General features: G+C 41.8%; 1 pseudogene across 1 annotated transcript in view; it reads right to left on the bottom strand.

The window, feature by feature from the left end:
• The window catches only part of LOC308329132 (gamma-aminobutyric acid receptor subunit rho-2-like), an 88,615-nt pseudogene that overhangs the window by 4,925 nt on the left and 68,974 nt on the right, over positions 1–14,716 (bottom strand). The window contains exon 8 of the transcript in view: positions 6,568–6,776. The product of the transcript in view is annotated as a gamma-aminobutyric acid receptor subunit rho-2-like (transcript). The remainder of the gene's footprint in view (positions 1–6,567; positions 6,777–14,716) is intronic.

Here is a 14,716-nt window from a genome sequence, read left to right as displayed (position 1 = left end):
ACAATCAGGTGTCTTCCCAGACTCACTGAAGACTGCTGTAGTTAGGCCCCTACTCAAGAAACACAATCTTGATCCCTCTGTTTTGGGTAACTATCGACCCATTTCAAATCTACCCTTTCTGGGCAAGGTTTTAGAAAAATGCATCTTTCATCAATTGGATGTGTTTCTACAGAACAACAATGTGCACAACAAATTCCAATCTGGCTTTAGGAAAGGTCACAGCACAGAAACAGCACTTGTAAAAGTAATTAATGATCTTAGGGTGTCTGCTGACAAGAAACATGTATCTGTTCTCCTACTCCTAGATCTAACGGCTGCATTTGACACGATTGATCATTCAATTTTAATACAGCGTCTGGAGCACTGGATAGGCCTGTCTGGTACGGCCCTGTCCTGGTTTTCCTCCTACCTATCAAACAGAAGTTACTTTGTCAATCTAGCCGAGTTTGACTCAGACAAACACGACATCAGCTCTGGTATTCCACAGGGCTCGATTCTTGGCCCTCTGCTTTTCTCCTTGTACATACTGCCATTGGGCGAACTCATTACCAATCACGGAGTCAATTTTCATTTCTATGCTGATGATACCCAACTTTATCTTTCTGTGGCTCCAGATGATCCCTGTGCTTTAGACCCGCTGTTGACCTGTCTGTCTAGCATCAAATGTTGGATGAGCGAGAACTTTCTCAAGCTAAACGAGGATAAGACAGAAGTTCTCATAATCGGTTCTAGTGAGCAGAAAGAATCAATAATAAGCAGACTTGGTAACCTGACTGTAGAAAGTAACAGTAAAGTAAAGAACCTGGGGGTTATTATTGATTCTGAATTGAATTTCAATTCACACATTAATCATGTTACCAAGATTGCCTTTTTTCACCTTAGAAATATTGCACGAATCAGAGCCTATTTGTCCTTGGACGATGCAAAAACGCTAATCCACGCCTTTGTTTTTTCTCGGCTTGACTACTGCAATGCACTTTTTTCAGGACTGCCTAAGAAAACAACTGACAGACTACAACTTGTCCAAAATGCAGCAGCCAGAGTTTTAACTAGAACTAAGATGAGAGAACATATTACTCCAGTTTTGGCATCACTGCACTGGCTTCCGGTTGTTTTTAGGATTGATTTTAAAATTCTTTTACTTGTCTATAAAGCTCTCAATGGTCTCGCACCTTCCTACCTACATGACTGCTTGCCTAAATATGTCCCAAACCGCCCCCTAAGGTCTTCCACTGCCGGCCTGCTCGCTTTGCCAAAAAAAATGGCAACTAAAAAACACGGGGAAGCAGCTTTTTGCTTCTACGGGCCGTCGGCATGGAACAAGCTCCCACTGTACCTTCGTCAGGCAGCCTCTGTAGACATTTTTAAAGCTCAGCTCAAGACCCACTTCTACAACATTGCTTTTAATTGATCTTTTATTTTTTTATTTTTGTTATTCATGTCCTCACTGTATTGCATTACTGCTTGTTTTTAATGTTGTTGCCTTGCTTTTCTTTTATCCTCCATTTCTCTGTAAAGCACTTTGAGCTGCATTTCATGTCATGAAAGGTGCTATACAAATAAAGTTTTATTATTATTATTATTATTATTATTATTATTATTATTAAACAATATTAGAGAATGCAGAAGAATTGTTAATTTGAACAAAATCTGTGGAAAAAATCTCATACCCAACTGTTACTGCTGTCATGTTGTAATTATTATGCAATTTGTTAGTTTTCTAAGTTTATTATTTTCTTGATATATATTTGAGTAAAAGGTATATTTATGAGTTGAAGTTTCCGGTGCTATGCCCATATATGGTTTGCGTCGTCGATGGTTCACAATCATTGTTCCACTGTTCCGTAGAGATGCCGGGCGGTTTTTTTTACAGCGTGTTGCTGACCAACAGGTTTGTGTGTTTAGAGTTGTAACCGTTACATCAAGACATATTGACATTGTGTGGTTTAAATGTCTTATTCATGGAATGACTTGTATTTCAGTGTCGCTGTCTTTATGGGCACTTCAGAGGGCAAAGACGTCCTTTCATTTCCTTCGGTTTACGCAGCAGCGCCAGTGAGGTGTGTTTGTTTCCTTTCTGCATTTGTTATTGTTTCTTATATGATAATGTTTCAGTATTGTTTGGTTCTAATCTGAATGTTCGTTTTATGCTTTATTTTACAACAGTTTGACGTTGTGGATTGATTGTGTGACAGACAATAAATCTACCAGTGATAAAAGAACTACCTTGCCTCGTTCTGAGTCCGTTGGGAGTGACACCAACGACAACAACAGATTCTAAGCCTCGAGTCTGAGGCGCTAAATCTCATCAAAATGGTGGTCCGTAAGCTCAAATACAGACTAAATAATGGACCTTGATATGGAAGAAAGGTTGAAACCCATTGATTTAGTACACTAGTCGTGTTCCCGAACGGGGGAATAGAAGATGGTGTCTTCAAAGTCGCTGCCTTCAAAAAGAGATGTATAGTGATCATAAATTCAATAAGGTCAGACTACAGAAGTCCCTTTTTCTTTTATTTTCCATCAGTCAATTTTGAGGGTAAATTGAGCACCTGGTCAAGGGCCAGCACAACAAGGAAGGACACCACTGGCTCCCAGGGGTGGAAAGTAACTACCGGTAAGTACTTTTACTTACTGTAAGTACAATTCTGAGGTATTTGTACTTTACTTGAATTTCCAATTTCCTGAGTATTTCCAATTTCCAGTACTTTTACTTCTACTTCTACAATTATTTGAAAACTTTACTTACTTACTTTTGATTAGAAACATACATTAACAGACAGACAGACAGACAGCACTTAGGAGTTGCTGCACTGCTCAAAACAACACGCAAATGTTGCTACTTTTGGCAGCTATAACTTTTGCCTGCTTATTTTATGCTACGTGCACAAATGTACATAATTGTATCTTCCTTTCAGATGTTTTCCTTTTGCTCTCCCTCTCTCTGCTGCCAGCCCCCACCACCCTCTTTGTTTGTCCTGAAAATAAACGAGCGATGGAGCTAGCACAAACAAATTATATCCACTTATTTCTTTAAAGCTGTAAGCCAGTGATGTGACAATAATAACATTGATTTCCTTTTAATATTCTCTGCAGGCCAGCGAGTGAAACGGCAGGTCCAGAAGGCCCTGCGTCAAGTCCAATGCCATGAGTCATGCAGTGTTGTTTTTGGCAGCAAGTTTAGTCAAGTTAGTTTTAGTCATAGTCTGTTGAATAGCATTCATTTAGTTTTTGTCATAATTTTAGTCACCTGGAATGTTAGTCTAGTTTTAGTCAACTTTAATATCATAAGATTTTAGTCGACTAAATCTACAGTTGATTTAGTCGACTCAAATGTATTTTGGTGGGCCTTGATGTCGTCGTAATGGCTAATTTTACACTTGCTGAAAATAGCCGATCTACAAGCTGACAACGCGTAGCAGCGCGACACGTTGTGAGCTGATATCGTGAGCTGATATGATATCTGATATCATAGCTGATATCTCATCTGATATCATAGCTGATATATCATGATGTTGGGGATGCTGTGATATGCAATAGGCAACAGTTTGGTCATGCACTAACAATGCGACCTTTATTTATATGAAAAGTATAAACTAAATGAGATGAAATCATTCCCAGTTTGTTCACAAACAACAGGCTCCAGATGTCTAAACACACAGCCTACCCTTTGCTCCCTCTGTGGCATCTGTGGTTAACACCCAGTTAACACACTTTCTTTTTTTTTTTGTCTGTGGAAGTTAAATATCGTCTCTGTCAGGTGGAAATCTCATCTGTCCTGCAGGGATTTTCAAATGGAAAAGTAGCCTGGAAAAGCTTAGAGTTTCGAGCTTGCACGTTTGAGCACATCGAACGCGTGGACCTCACAGGTCACAGACAAGCTCAGGGAGAGAAGGATGAGGCTGGCTGGGCACTGCGTCATGCACCCGGGAAATGTGGTGGCGATCAAACAGAAAGTGTGGAAGCCACGGGACTCGCTCTTTTTCTCAGCATTTCGCCCAGACGGGTATGCTTTTTCTGTGAGGTTAGGGTTAAGGTTAGGGTTAGGGATAGTGTTGCGGCTGATAGCAATCCCCCAATGCATTGATCAGCCGGTAGGCTGAGCCTGGGAGATGGGAAATGTATGCCAGCATTAAAAAGGACTCGCGTCCAAACGAATGCTCAAGTTTAAAATGCTTTTACTTCGGCGTCACCAAATATTACAGTACATTGCCAATAAATATATCATAAATTGAAGGTTAGGCCGACCTGGGCGAAACGTCGAAGAAAGAGGGAGTCCCGCGGGAGCCAACACAAGGCACAGCTAGGAGGGGAGAGAGGCGGCGGTGCACCACCTACGTAGACGCACTGCGGAGCGACAGCGGAGCTAACGACACTGCAGAGCTCAAAGCCCTGAAGCTGGAGGGTGGGAGGGTGTGGAGGGAAGCGGTTCAGGAGTCCCGACTCGGCGTTGGCTAGTCCGTACTCTCGCGTTGCTTCGTCGCATCGCATCTAAACAGGACAATAAGTGATGAAATATAGTGACAGCCAAATTAAATGATAATGTGTAATACTTTTAAAAACCACATGCATGCCTTATAGCATCCCTATTCTGGGGCGTTCTGGGGAAAACAAACCAAAAAAAGCTGATCCACAAGCTCACAATGCTTCCATAACAACAACAACAAGACACGCCACCAGAGGGAGCTCCACTGATCTTGTTCAACCCAGATTTGGCACAAACATGGGGTTAAGTCTGCTGCTATGCCACCAAAATGTGGATGCCAAAAATCTAAATCAAAGCTTAACACCAGAAATGAGACCCCCACCCCAACTGTTAAAGGTACATAATACGGTATGTTTTATTGTTACTAGTGATGACGATGTAATATTACGTCTTATGTAATCCCAATTAATTGAATACAGTCCACAATGGAAAGAAGCCCTTAATTTCGTCTTTTTTGCGTGATCCTTTTAGCACCTTTTTTATCACTGTACTATTTACAAACTGTGAACACTTACAGCGCTAGCATTTATTGATAAATTATGATCTAATTCACGCCAGAATTCCTCCCTGGACAGGCCTTGTTTAACCCATTCTGACCGGGAACCCATTTTGGCGTCAGCATCATGTCGTGCTTTAGCTATTGAAAAATAGCAGATCTACAAGCTCATACGAGCTTGTAGGTCTGCTATTTTTGAAAAATCGAAGAACGACTGACATTTTTAAGAATCTGATCTCAGGTCAGAATGGGTTGATCAGACCAGTGTGTGTCCAGTGGAAAACCTCGTATGAATCTGATCTCAGGTCAGAATGGGTTAATGGATCTATCCCGGGGCACTGGAGGGCTCCACATCGTCGGCTCCGTGCCATCAAAGAAACGTTGTTTTGACCAAAAAAATGCAATCTGGAACAAGGAATAGTCATATGGGATTGCAAATATAATCTCAGTGCAAACCAGTTGAAGGGAGGATTTTCAAACCTCCATAAATCCTGACTCTAGGATCTCTGCAGTCCTCGGTGGATTTTCTACCATCCACATTTTGGATTTAATTTGTGCCTTTGTACCGTGACGTGTGCGTGTTCCAATGATAATAGTGTGTGTAACGAGTGTGTGTGTGGTGGTGGGGGGGGGGGGGGGGGGAGGGGGGGAATCCGTCTTTTAAAGTGAACGCGTATGCTGGCACTGGGAACTGGGGTTTATGCTAACGAATCAATCAATTTGCCTTAAGTTATGAGCTTGTAGATCTGCTTTTATGGGCTGACATTTTTCTGGTCACCAAAGTAGGAAAGAAAGAAAAAATAAGAATGAAAGAAAGAAAAAGAAAATAACGTGAAAGAAAGAAAAAAAGAAAGAAATGAACAGAGAAATGAAAGATATATAACAGAGAAAGAAAGAAAGAAAGAACTTGGAGAAAAGCCTGTGTAACAAAAGTGTTACAAAATTGCCGTGTGCTCCGGTCGGGAGTGGACGATAATCGTTACGTCATGTTGTAGTCATTGTTTTGTAGTCATATCAGGCAGGAACAATCAATCGGAACTTCCTTTTCCCTCAAACCGCAAGAATAACAATAAAAGCTCTCGTATAGCCTGTGGCTTTTATTGAGAAAAATCAGTTTGAGGGAAAAGGAAGGATGACTGATCAAAATCAAAGTCATACGATTTGTCACACACGTTACCGCAGTGAAATTTGTTCTCCGCATTTGACCCATCTCTCTTGGAGCGGTGAGCTGCAGCCGTGCCGCGCTCGGGAATCATTTGATTAGTAGATTTGACCCCCCAATCCAACCCTTTGATGCTGAGTGTCAAGCAGGGAGGCATTGGGTCCCATTTTTACAGTCTTTGGTATGACCCGGCCGGGGATTGAACCCCGACCTCCCAGTTTCAGGGCGGACACTCTAACCACAAGGCCACTGACTGATGACTACAAAACAATGACTACAACATGACGCGTATCATAAACGAACAAGAAGGAATGCTGCCCCCTGCAGGCTATACCAAAGACGTATCACAAACCAGCCTCCTATACACACGGGACACTAGGACAGCTCTTCATGGACAGCCCTACCTGTGACCTGTGACCCTACCTGAGACCGGGCCCGCTCCCTCATCTTGCGCTCGCGGCGGTCCTGCGCGGTGGACAGGTAGTTGACGGCGGCGTACTCCAGCACGGAGAGGAAGACGAAGACGAAGCTCACCCACAGGTAGATGTCCACCGCCTTGATGTAGGACACCCGGGGCATGGACGCGTTCACCCCCGTTATGATGGTGGACATGGTCAGCACCGTGGTGATGCCTGGGGACAGACAGGGCGCAGACAGAGGTGTCAACTATATTATAAAATATGAACTAGAAGGTTAGATATAAGTGTTATTTTGTTCCCTCAGCGTTGTTTTTGTTTGTTCTCTTGTTGAGCTCTATGTTATTTCGTCTTGTTGTTCTCTTTTTTTTGGGTAGGGTGAGGGTTAGGGTTAGGGTTAGATGTTTTATGTTTTATTTTTTTTATTGATAGGGGCAGGTATAAATAAGATTTATCTTCCTCCTGCTCCTTTTCTTTTCTGATATGGAATATATATATATATAAAAAAAGAGTAAAATGAATATAATCATGTAAAACCACAACTGAAATGAAATAAATAAATATGAAATTAAATATGAAATGAACTATAGACGCCTTTTATTTATGTTTTTATAAGTTTTATCAGACGATTTTGTAACCCATTCTTCACCCCTGTGTCAATTATCTAATGTGATCCTGGGCTCTACACACCCTCCGCCAACCTAGTCCCCATATATGGGGGACAAGGGGAGAGCAACGGACTTGAACTCATGCTTCCTTCATGTCCAAGAGTGTCCAAGTTGCTCCTTTACACCTGACAGGGGGGAGTTTCCCTGGTTGGACGTAGCGCGTGGAAGGAACACGTTATTCCGACCAGTTCCTTTCCCCTCCATCAGGCGCCCCGGCTGGCCAGTGGGAGGCACTTTTTTGTGAGGGTACCTACCCTAGGGGACACGGAGAGAACATGTGAGGGTACCTACCCTAGGGGACACGGGGAGAACATGTGAGGGTACCTACCCTAGGGGACACGGAGAGAACATGTGAGGGTACCTACCCTAGGGGACACGGGGAGAACATGTGAGGGTACCTACCCTAGGGGACACGGGGAGAACATGTGAGGGTACCTACCCCAGGGGACACGGGGAGAACATGCAAACTCCACACAGAAAGGCCCTTTCGCCAACCCCCGGCCACGGGTATGGGCACTGGTGACGTGGAGACCCACAGCGTCACCAGCGGGAATCGAACCCAGGACCATCTAGCCTGTGAGGCGACTGTGCCACCGTGCCCCCTCTTAAGATTTAGCTGGCCCGCAGACCGCAATGACCTTGGGGGATTTCATTATACACCTCAATAATATCCACACAGACAGATACTGAGGTGGCAAACCATTCAGTGATTTAAAAACAAACAAATCAACCTGAAGCGCACAGGGAGCCAGTGAAGTGACGCCAGAATGGCTGTGAGGCGGTCACGCCTGAGAGTTCCACTTAAAAACAAACAATACAATTTTAAAATCAATCAGAAGAACACAGGGAGCCATTGAAGTGACACCAGAACGGGCGTGAGGCGGTCACGCCAGAGAGTTCCAGTTAAAAAGGCGTGCCGTGGCATTGTGGACGTGAAGCCGAGCAAAGGATGCTTGATGAATGGATGAAGGTATCAGTGAAAAGGGAGACATGGAAGAGGAAGGACTGGTGGGGTGGGATCAACATATGGAATGTCAGAACAGGTCAGCTCCATATATGGAGCTCACGTGTTTAACCCATTTTGACCTGAGATCAGATTCTAAAAATGTCTTCTACATCCTGACAGTTTTCTGAAAAAGCTATGTTTCCATGTCAGTCGTTCTTCGATTTTTCAAAAATAGCAGACCTACAAGCTCATAGCACGCAACTCGGTGGCGCGCTATGAACTTGTAGATCTGCTATTTTTCAATAGCTAACACCAAAAGGGGTTCCCGCCCCAAAATGGTTTAATGTTAGTCGGTGGGGCGAACGATTCTGGAGTTACGCAGACTACAGACGTTCACAGACTTGATGCATTTATAGATAGATTACGGCTCAAACATTATGCAAATCATATGCAAATCTCTCCCCTAAAATACACTATGCCACGAGGACAACTTTAGAGCATGTCCATTTCCTTTAGGACAAATTGAAAATAACTTCATTCTCGATGTTTAAACTGAAGTGATATTAACACATTCTGAATATTATCAAAGTATATACTTTGGGGCACCCTTGGACTTAGTTCACAGCACCCTGAGGTGCCATATGGTACCCACTTTGAGAAACCCAGCTGTACTTGAGACAATTAATTAATAATTTAAAAAGATAATGAAAATAGCTGATTTATAAGTGATGCGATGCGTTGTGAGCTTGCACCTGCTATTTTCACAATTTAGTGAAACGTTTTGAACATTTAGCCTATACACATTTGTTTTTAATGTCATACATATGTGGAAAATGTACTTTGATATTTGTGCTTTGACACTTTGTAGTATCCGTTGACTCGTACTTTTGTCATGACTAGTCTAAACTAAGTATGCACCCCTCACTGAAAAATTCATTGTCTCAGAATACATTTCTTTCTAGATGATAGTAAAGTAAATGAAGTCCAAAAAGACTAAACCAGTGGTACCAGAACTTTTAGCATGTGACCTGAAAGAGAAATGTGATGTCTCCCCGGGACCTAAACAAGTGAAAATAGCACGTCCAAACCAGTGTTGTTTTCGTCGACTAAAACCAAGACGAAAAATGTTTGTTGACTAAATTTTTTCACTGAGGAAAACTAAATGGAAACTAAATGAAAACTGAAAGCTATGATGACTAAAACTAAGACTAGACAAATAAAAACTAGACTAAAATGTTAGGAAGGGACTAGTGGACAAGAGATCCAGTATAAATAATTTTACAATTAGTTGCATGCTGAAAATAGCCAATCTACAAGCTCACAGTGCGACGCGTTGTGAAAAAAACAGGCATTACGACGGCATCAACATTTTGTACGACAAACAAGTCAACTGTATATTTAGTCGACTAAAATCTTATATTGCGTCGACTATAACTAGACTAACACTAAGACATTCCAGGTGACTAAAATGTGACTGAAACTAAATGAAAACTATTCAAGAGACTATGACTAAAACTAAAATCCAAATGTGCTGCCAAAAACCACACGCGTCTAAACTCCCACAATGCTGCAGCGCCTGCTGTGTACAATGTGTAGCTTACAGTAGCAGTGCAGTGCCTGCTGTGTACAATGTGTAGCTTACAGTAGCAGCTACGGCATGTCGCGTTTGGTTGGGTTTTCTTATCCACAATATGAATTATGAATCCTAAGACATGAGGCCGTGGGGGTAAAGAATTACCAACTGTAACCAGTGAGATAAAAGAAAACAGGCATTTCTTTTTTCTTTTTCACAATAATCTCACCCCTCGAACTGAAACAACAAAACAAGACACAACTCGACAGGGGAGGAAGACAGTGTGACAGAAACAGATGTAGAGAGAATCCAATGGGGGAAAAACAAAAGAGTGCAGGCGTGCGTGTGCGTGCGTGTGTGTGAGACTGTGTGTGTGCGTGCGTGTGTGTGTGTGTACATGCGTTGTGTGCGTACATGCGTACATGCGTGCGTTCGTGTCTGTATCATTGTCATGTTCAGTGATGGAAGAAGGTTATTTGTTTTTTTTTACTGAAGTCAAAGTATCAGGACAACAATGTGGAAATTCTCAAGTACAAGAGTTTGATACTGAAAGATTTCACTTGAGCAAAAAGTATTGCCATCAAAATCCACTTAAAGTAGCAAAAGTAAAAGCAACAACAGTGAATTAAAACAATTAAGACATAATTCGTGTCACATTGCGACCCACTGTGAGCGTGTTAGTATCTATTTTCTACTTGCGTGGTTTATTATGATAAGGGGTTAGGGATGGTATCGTGTGACAGAAACAGATGTAGAGAGAATCCACTGGGGGAAAAACAAAAGAGTGCAGGCTTGCGCGCGCGCGTGTGACTGTGTGTGTGCGTGCGTGCGTGTGTGCGTACATGCGTTGTGTGCGTACATGCGTGCGTTGCGTGCGTGTGTGTCTGTATCATTGTCATGTTCAATGATGGACGAAGGTTATTTGTTTTTTTTTACTGAAGTCAAAGTATCAAGACAAGAATGTGGAAATTCTCAGTACAACTTTGATACTCAAAACTTTCACTTGAGCAAAAGGTATTGCCATCGAAATCTACTTAAAGTAGCAAAAGTAAAAGCAACAACAGTGAATTAAAACAATTAAGACATAATTCGTGTCACATCGCGACCCGCTGTGAGCTTGTTAGATTACGTTAGTATCTATTTTCTACTTGCGTGGTTTATTATGATAAGGGGTTAGGGATGCTATCGTGTTGGTTAAAGCTGCACTATGTAACTGTAACTCTATTTTAGTGAATACAATAATGTTGTTAATAAAACTTAAACTTAATTAAAACATACAATTGGGTGTGGTGGTTATTACATTTGCTCTCCGCTGCTCTTCTATTGAGATTTACTGTATAGATCCATTTTTATTTTTGCTTATTTTCGGACACAACTTGGTTGGTCAATTTTAATTATCTCCCCTTAACAAGCCACACTATTATAGCTGGGTGCTAAAACATGTCATAATCTCCCCTTAACAAGCCACACTATTATAGCTTGGTGCTAAAACATGTCATATCGCCCCTTAACAAGCCACACTATTATAGCTTGGTGGTAAAACATGTCATATCTCCCCTTAACAAGCCACACTATTATAGCTTGGTGCTAAAACATGTCATATCGCCCCATAACAAGCCACACTATTATAGCTTGGTGGTAAAACATGTCATATCTCCCCTTAACAAGCCACACTATTATAGCTTGGTGCTAAAACATGTCATAATCTCCCCATAACAAGCCACACTATTATAGCTTGGTGCTAAAACATGTCATATCGCCCCTTAACAAGCCACACTATTATAGCTTGGCGGTAAAACATGTCATAATCTCCCCATAACAAGCCACACTATTATAGCTTGGCGGTAAAACATGTCATAATCTCCCCATAACAAGCCACACTATTATAGCTTGGCGGTAAAACATGTCATAATCTCCCCATAACAAGCCACACTATTATAGCTTGGTGCTAAAACATGTCATATCGCCCCTTAACAAGCCACACTATTATAGCTGGGTGGTAAAACATGTCATATCGCCCCATAACAAGCCACACTATTATAGCTTGGTGGTAAAACATGTCATAATCTCCCCATAACAAGCCACACTATTATAGCTTGGCGGTAAAACATGTCATATCGCCCCATAACAAGCCACACTATTATAGCTGGGTGGTAAAACATGTCATATCTCCCCTTAACAAGCCACACTATTATAGCTTGGAGGTAAAACATGTCATATCTCCCCTTAACAAGCCACACTATTATAGCTTGGTGGTAAAACATGTCATATCGCCCCTTAACAAGCCACACTATTATAGCTTGGTGGTAAAACATGTCATATCTCCCCTTAACAAGCCACACTATTATAGCTGGGTGGTAAAACATCTCATATCGCCCCTTAACAAGCCACACTATTATAGCTTGGTGGTAAAACATGTCATATCGCCCCATAACAAGCCACACTATTATAGCTTGGAGGTAAAACATGTCATATCTCCCCTTAACAAGCCACACTATTATAGCTTGGTGGTAAAACATGTCATATCGCCCCATAACAAGCCACACTATTATAGCTGGGTGGTAAAACATGTCATAATCTCCCCATAACAAGCCACACTATTATAGCTTGGTGCTAAAACATGTCATATCGCCCCTTAACAAGCCACACTATTATAGCTTGGCGGTAAAACATGTCATAATCTCCCCATAACAAGCCACACTATTATAGCTTGGCGGTAAAACATGTCATAATCTCCCCATAACAAGCCACACTATTATAGCTTGGCGGTAAAACATGTCATAATCTCCCCATAACAAGCCACACTATTATAGCTTGGCGGTAAAACATGTCATAATCTCCCCATAACAAGCCACACTATTATAGCTGGGTGGTAAAACATGTCATATCGCCCCATAACAAGCCACACTATTATAGCTGGGTGGTAAAACATGTCATAATCTCCCCTTAACAAGCCACACTATTATAGCTTGGTGCTAAAACATGTCATAATCTCCCCATAACAAGCCACACTATTATAGCTTGGTGCTAAAACATGTCATAATCTCCCCATAACAAGCCACACTATTATAGCTTGGTGCTAAAACATGTCATATCGCCCCTTAACAAGCCACACTATTATAGCTGGGTGGTAAAACATGTCATATCGCCCCTTAACAAGCCACACTATTATAGCTGGGTGGTAAAACATGTCATATCGCCCCTTAACAAGCCACACTATTATAGCTGGGTGGTAAAACATGTCATATCTCCCCTTAACAAGCCACACTATTATAGCTTGGTGCTAAAACATGTCATAATCTCCCCATAACAAGCCACACTATTATAGCTTGGTGCTAAAACATGTCATATCGCCCCATAACAAGCCACACTATTATAGCTTGGCGGTAAAACATGTCATATCGCCCCATAACAAGCCACACTATTATAGCTTGGCGGTAAAACATGTCATATCTCCCCTTAACAAGCCACACTATTATAGCTTGGTGGTAAAACATGTCATATCGCCCCATAACAAGCCACACTATTATAGCTTGGCGGTAAAACATGTCATATCGCCCCATAACAAGCCACACTATTATAGCTTGGCGGTAAAACATGTCATATCTCCCCTTAACAAGCCACACTATTATAGCTGGGTGGTAAAACATGTCATATCGCCCCTTAACAAGCCACACTATTATAGCTTGGTGGTAAAACATGTCATATCGCCCCATAACAAGCCACACTATTATAGCTGGGTGGTAAAACATGTCATATCGCCCCATAACAAGCCACACTCTTATAGCTGGGTGGTAAAACATGTCATATCGCCCCATAACAAGCCACACTATTATAGCTTGGCTGTAAAACATGTCATATCGCCCCATAACAAGCCACACTATTATAGCTGGGTGGTAAAACATGTCATAATCTCCCCATAACAAGCCACACTATTATAGCTTGGCTGTAAAACATGTCATATCGCCCCATAACAAGCCACACTATTATAGCTTGGTGCTAAAACATGTCATAATCTCCCCTTAACAAGCCACACTATTATAGCTTGGCTGTAAAACATGTCATATCGCCCCATAACAAGCCACACTATTATAGCTTGGTGCTAAAACATGTCATATCGCCCCATAACAAGCCACACTATTATAGCTTGGCGGTAAAACATGTCATATCGCCCCATAACAAGCCACACTATTATAGCTTGGTGCTAAAACATGTCATATCTCCCCTTAACAAGCCACACTATTATAGCTGGGTGGTAAAACATGTCATATCGCCCCATAACAAGCCACACTATTATAGCTGGGTGGTAAAACATGTCATATCGCCCCATAACAAGCCACACTATTATAGCTGGGTGGTAAAACATGTCATAATCTCCCCTTAACAAGCCACACTATTATAGCTTGGCGGTAAAACATGTCATATCGCCCCATAACAAGCCACACTATTATAGCTTGGTGCTAAAACATGTCATATCGCCCCATAACAAGCCACACTATTATAGCTTGGTGCTAAAACATGTCATATCGCCCCATAACAAGCCACACTATTATAGCTGGGTGGTAAAACATGTCATATCGCCCCTTAACAAGCCACACTATTATAGCTTGGCGGTAAAACATGTCATATCGCCCCATAACAAGCCACACTATTATAGCTTGGTGCTAAAACATGTCATATCGCCCCATAACAAGCCACACTATTATAGCTTGGCGGTAAAACATGTCATATCGCCCCATAACAAGCCACACTATTATAGCTTGGCGGTAAAACATGTCATATCGCCCCTTAACAAGCCACACTATTATAGCTTGGCGGTAAAACATGTCATATCGCCCCATAACAAGCCACACTATTATAGCTTGGTGGTAAAACATGTCATATCGCCCCATAACAAGCCACACTATTATAGCTTGGTGGTAAAACATGTCATAATCTCCCCTTAACAAGCCACACTATTATAGCTTGG

Source organism: Protomyctophum bolini (assembly GCF_963924005.1).
Source record: "Protomyctophum bolini genome assembly, chromosome: 15".
Taxonomy (NCBI): Eukaryota; Metazoa; Chordata; class Actinopteri; order Myctophiformes; family Myctophidae; genus Protomyctophum; species Protomyctophum bolini.
The sequence above is the reverse complement of the archived record's forward strand: the minus strand, read 5'-3'. Positions and strand labels throughout refer to the sequence as shown.